Here is a 5,973-nt window from a genome sequence, read left to right on the forward strand (position 1 = left end):
TTCATTCAATAAATATTTATCAAGATACTTGGCACTTTTTCTAGATACTTGGTCACATCAGTGTTCGGAACTAACAACGTGGAGTTGACATTGTGGTGGGAAGAGAGGTGGAGTGCAAGCAGGAAACAGTGTGTCCTTATGAGCAAATGACAGAGCATGTTAGAATGATATGTGTCTATGTTAAATTGTGGAAAGAAAGGAGGTAGGGGAAATAGGGCAGGACCACTCAGCCTTTAAACTGATGCTTTCAGGGTAAGTAGAACTTAGGCAGGATGAAAGGGACCAGGGGACAGACAAAGGCTCCTTTGGTAGCAGTGACAAACTGGCTGAAGCAAAAGGGGGATTTACTATCTCACATAACTGAGAAGTCAGTGATAGCCTTGGATACTGCAGGATTTGCAGGCTCAAACCATGATGTCAGGGCTCTCAACTCTTGGTTCTGCTTTCTTCTGTTGACTCCATTATCTGAGAAGCCCATGTCAAGGATGATAAAATCACCAACACAGCTCCAAACTCACCTCCTACTCCCCTGAGCAGGATGGGTGAAAGAAGAGTTTGTTTCTTTCCTTTGCTCTGGCACAGGTCTGGGCTGAGCTCTGATTGGCCCTCCGCAGGTCCCATGACCACCTCTGGACCAATTAGGATGATGAAAGGGATGGACAGTGCTGTGATTGGCAGGTCCTGGATTCCATGTTCTCTGGAACCAGGGTTAGAGTCAAGCTCCACCTGAATCATGTAGTTAAGCATGGCAGGGAGTGGTTCCCCAGGAAAAATCGAGGAGTCATTACCAGAACAGATGGAGTGGGTACCGGGCAAGCAAATACCAATGGCCCAGTCTTCAGAGCAATGGCAAGTCAGAGGCTGGGACCCAGAGAGGTCAGCTGATGAATCCAAGGTCATAAACCTGGCCTGGTTTCAGAGAGCGGATTTCAGAGTGCCTTCAGAAAGAAGCCAATGGGGGTCACCTTTCTTAGCTTCTTACTGCTGAACCAGTGACATTTCCCAGCCACCCCTGCAGATAGTGATTTTCTTTTCTCAAGAACTATGCTTATAGCAGCACATAGCCTAGCTATTTAGAAAGTCCTTATTTCAAAAATGCTATTTCTACTTCAATTCCTGACCTGAATTTCATATGATTCTACTAGTTCTGAGAAGCTGAAAAAAAAAAGAAGAAGAAGAAGAAAGGCACATATTCCTTTATTGCTTTTTTAATGATCCAGAGCCTCAGCTGTGTGGCCCAAGCAGGACCCAAGACTGACAGTACTTTAAGGGAGGAGGGTATCCCCAGCAAACATCCAGAGGAAAGATGAGAACAGGTCTAGCTGTAGCTGTCAGACGTTATTCACTGGTGCTCAGGGAGCAGGGCCGGGGTGGAGGGAGGAGGTCATCCCCTTCTGCTGATTGGGTCAACAGGGCACACCAAATTTCTCCCGATGTATTTCCAAACTGCCTTTGAGGGTAAAAGTCACAGCTGAGTCAGGAGTCAGGTAGAAAGAGACCTAGAAATACAGACCACGTAGGAGAAGGTCTGCTTCATCAGACACGATCCCTCCCTTTATAAACTGCTCTAGTACCGATCCCAGACCAACGGGAAGTCTGCAGACTTCTAAACGCTTCCCTTTGCTTGAAGGACACCAGGCATCCCCCCATACCTCGATTTTAGAGTGATAATCCCTGTAATCCAAGGGCTGGGGTTTGGAGAACCTCTGCCCTCAGCGGATGTTTCTCTAATTCCTGATGCCAGGGGCGTGGATCAGGGACCAAGACCTTATTAGGGCCAGGAGGAGCGTTCTGCTGTGTCTGATTTTTTTTTCACCCTGATGATGCTCTGCTATAATTATAATAGAAATGTTGAGGAGATTTATCTAGTTCACTCAAAGGCATTTTATCCTATCTAGCACAGTGCTTGGCACATAGTAGGTGCTTGATAAATATTTATTGAATGAATGAGGAGCTTTTCAGGATCAAGACGCCATTTAAATGACCTTGGCCGAGGAGCAGCTTAATGGAAGGCCAGGCTCTGGGCTCCCCACCGTCTGAGGGTGGACAGCAGTAGGGGCCCTGGCCTGTGCCCCCCACCGCCCCACGCCTCCGGTAATGTGTGGCGCCAGATCGGCTGCGAAGGTAATCCTTTGCAGTGGGGAGACTTAAGCTGTTATCTAACTGACCGATGATGGATTAGCGGGGCTTTCAGATAAAACCTTAAAGGGGTTAGGGTTTTGCTTTCCCCTTCACGCTCGGGGAGCGAGCGAGGACTGGCCACCTCCCTGTGCAGCCCGGCCAGAAAGTTAACGAGAGGAGAGACAGGGCTGGGCAGTGGGCAGCAAGGTTCAGGGCAAAGGCCAGATTTGGGGCCTGCTTCAGCCATGATTTCCTTGGGAAATTCTGGACAAGACATGGGGTCTCTGAGCTTCTCTTTCGTGGCCTCAGATGGGAAATAATGGCTGCCTAAAAGGGGCGTCATAGGCATGAAGTGAGAGCAGAGGCCTGAAAGCCCTTGTGAGGGAGTTAGAACTACTTCCCTGTGGGAGGGGACAGAAGGGACAGACCGCAGGCCAAAGGTGTTGCTGGAAACCCCAGGACTATGTGGGCGGGACCTTGAATGAGGCCTTTCGTCCAGATTTGCTCAGAGAAAGTGTAGAGGGGACTGTCGTGTTCCACATCCTAGGGATGCCACGAGGGACAATTGTGGTCACTGTACATTCTTCTCTGAGGAGCGGGGGACCCAGGGGCTTGCCGTGACCGAAGGGAAGCCACGGTCACTGTGATGACTCACCCACGTGCTCCCGAGGACAGGGCCAAGCACAGACTCCAGGGCATGCCCTCCTTAGAGTGAGGTTAATAAACCCCTTCTGTATACACCTCATTCTCTTTGGCTTCGTCCACAAAACTTCTCACAGCAATCTTCCGGGTCTTCCAACTAGAATCTAAATTCTAGTCGTAGAGGCAAAAAACATGAAGACACAGGAAACAATTCCGCAGGAATGAAGTATTTAAAAGTGCAGCACAGCCACGCAAGACCGAGAGAAAGGCGGGCGGCGTGGGCTGCGCCCAGTAGGGCGGTTCCGTGCCTGGAGGGACCCCGTGCAATCCTGGGCCAGCCGCTTAGTCCCTAAGCGTTCTCATCAGTAAAGGGAGAATCATACGAGCACTCACGTTGTTCGGCAGGATCTGAAAACTAGTGAGTACTTAATAAAAAGCACCTGCCATTTTTATGATGTCGGGGCTTCGAGGATGGGTAGGATTTGAAGAGAGGGAAGGAGAAGGTGTTTTCAGTGAGGAGGGGGCAGAAGCAAGACAATGGGAATGAGCAGAATGTACGCAGACAAATACTGGGGAGCTGGCCCAAGGGAACAGAGTACATGGTGGGGAGCCACGGTCAACAAGCATGCCTCAGGCTGCGTGAGGTGCTGAGCCCCACTGCGAACCACAGGATCAGCTAGCTGAGGTGGGGCCAGAATATGACCCTAAACCCAGGCCGGCTTTAAGGCTCAGCGAGATCACACCGAATGGGCCATGTGTGATTTTACCAATATTATTTTTTTTAAGATTTTATTTATTTATTTGTCAGAGAGAGAGACAGAGAGCACAAGCGGGGGGAGTTGCAGGCAGAGGGAGAAGGAGGCTCCCTGCCGAGCAGGGAGCCCGATGCGGGGCTCAATCCCAGGACCCTGGGATCATGACCTGAGCTGAAGGCAGATGCTTAACCCACTGAACCACCCAGGCGCCCCTATCAATATTATTTATAGGAAAAAATACTTTGGGGGTATTAATAGGTATGTGTGTTTTAAATTATACTGAAAACCTATGAATCATAGCTCTTACTTATATGCAGTGCAAGGAGTGCTTATAAATCTTACAGTAGTTCATGCAAAATAATAGGAGTGCTTTATCAGCAAAACTTCAGAAAAGTAAAAAAGTGCTATGTTCTTACCATCCCCCACCTATATGCACACCCCCGATACACACCCCCCCCACACACGAACACACTCACCAGCAGGGGGGTTTGCCCTTGATCCTGTGGGCAGTTGTGAAGGTGGCTGAAATAGGGTTTAAGAGGATTATTTGGACTACATTGTGCAGGGGGCTCAGAAGACAGAGTGGGGACAAGGGATTCAGCAAGGAGGCTATTCCAGTGCACCTGTCTTTTTCTGACCCCCTTCCCCCAGAAACTGAGGATGCAGTGCGGAGTTCCCACCGAATGCTCATCTCCATCCCCTGGCTGTCCCATGCCTGCCTCCACCCTCACCTCGATTCCCACCGGCCATCCTCACCGGCACTTCTGCAGGCCAGTCTACACCCCGGGTAACATTTCTCTATCCTCCACTTTTGGGCAGAGTCACATACCAACCCCTCTGACCCTGACAAGAATCCTCATATTTAAGAACTCTGGAAAAGAGCACATAAGGATGGCCAGGCCGGGGGTGCCTGTGGAAGCAGCCGACTCAGTACAGTGACAGCAGCCGTGGCTACCGTTTCCCACGGGCTTGCTGTGTGCCCAGCCCAATGCTGAGAGCCTTCCAGAAACCATCTCCTTCAATCCTGACCTCAAACCTACCCCCACCTTCTATGGATAAGGCGATGGAGGGTCTCGGCAACACACTCACGGTGTGAAGTTAGAACAGGTAGAGCTGGGCCCTGAGCCCAGGCTTCCAGACCCGGAACGGGCACTCCAGCTTCCAGGCCTTCTGCTTCCCCGAGGCTCCTGTGAGCGCCCGCCCTTCTCTGCACCCTTGGCTCAGAGGTTCTCACGCAGCGGGGACAACTCGGCCTTTGGGAGTCTTGGTTTCCTTATTTGTAAATGATGCGGCGTGGGCTAGACACGTGAATTGTATTTAGCTAGTGAAATCAGATGGATTCCAATAAAGCAGATGTTGGACTTGATGGTCCCTGAGTTATTTTCAGCTTGAACATTCTAGAAACCTTTGTCCTCATTATCCATTTCAGTATTTCTCACTATTTTTGTGGGCCTTTGGTCTGGCCTAAGTCCTCACTGCATGTGAACCCATTTTTAGGTGGAGACTCCTTTGCGGCAGAGCGAGCGGACTGCGGGTGCGTGAGCGTGGGCGGAGCTGCGGCTCGAGGGGAGGGAGGGCCCTCCGCGAGCAGCTGCAGCGCCGGAAGATTAAGAGCGAGAACGGGGTGGGGGCGCGTGGGTGGCTCAGTCATTGGGCGTCTGCCTTCGACTCAGGTCATGATCCCAGGGTCCTGGGATCGAGCCCCGCATCAGGCTCCCTGCGCCGCAGGAAGCCTGCTTGTCCCTCTCCCACTCCCCCTGCTTGTGTTCCCTCTCTTGCTGTGTCTCTCTCTGTCAAATAAATAAATAAAAAATCTTAAAAAAAAAAAAGCGCGAACGGGAAGTTGGAGATAGCCGTGTGACAGGCAGCCACGCTCACACCGAGCAGCGCCTCTCAACCCACCGGCGACCGGCCTCAGCCCAGAACTGGGCGGACCCGAGGCTGGGGTGGCCGGGAGCAGGTGGGCAGTCCCTGCTGTTGCTGCTAGCATCCAAGGGCCCCTTCTACCCCTGCCTGAGAAATCCGATCCTGGCTCCAGGCAAAATCTCCCCCTGGGAGAACCCATTCTTCATGTTGCTGTTTTGAATCTGAGATCAAATTAGACTTCTCGTTTGAAAAAAAAAAAGTCATCCAGCTGGTTTCAGATCCCAGAAGCCCAGTCAGGGCAAGGCGGCCACAGGAACACCGGGAGCTGGTTGTCTGGGGAGGGGTGGGGGTGACAGTCAGCTTTTGTTCACGCTCCTTTTCCAGGGCACTCAGGGAGGGGGCCCTGCAGCCCCTGCCGGTATCTTGATGAATGAGCACGGTCCTTGGAATCAACGGGTTTTCCTGATTCTAAACTGAGGACGAACACCCAATGACAGGGAGCATCTGTGTGGCATGGGGGCTTGGAGGCCCTTGCTGTGTCAGGGCTCCCAGCTCGCTGCATGCCGCGCCCTGGGCTCACCCAGGGCCT

At 51.7% G+C, this 5,973-nt stretch overlaps 1 long non-coding RNA gene across 2 annotated transcripts; it reads right to left on the reverse strand.

Moving 5' to 3' along the window:
* Positions 1 to 1,181: 1,181 nt before the first annotated feature.
* On the reverse strand, positions 1,182 to 4,980 carry LOC118533105 (uncharacterized). Of its 2 annotated transcripts, none has more exons than XR_013442715.1 (4): positions 4,608 to 4,980; positions 3,995 to 4,040; positions 2,777 to 2,934; positions 1,182 to 1,450 (listed from the first exon to the last, which is right to left on the reverse strand). It is a non-coding gene; the product is annotated as an uncharacterized LOC118533105 (long non-coding RNA). The 2 variants fall into 2 exon arrangements; XR_004916061.2 differs by having other exon boundaries at positions 1,182 to 1,446; positions 4,608 to 4,975.
* Positions 4,981 to 5,973: the final 993 nt, after the last annotated feature.

This window comes from Halichoerus grypus, chromosome 11 (assembly GCF_964656455.1).
Source record: "Halichoerus grypus chromosome 11, mHalGry1.hap1.1, whole genome shotgun sequence".
NCBI lineage: Eukaryota > Metazoa > Chordata > Mammalia > Carnivora > Phocidae > Halichoerus > Halichoerus grypus.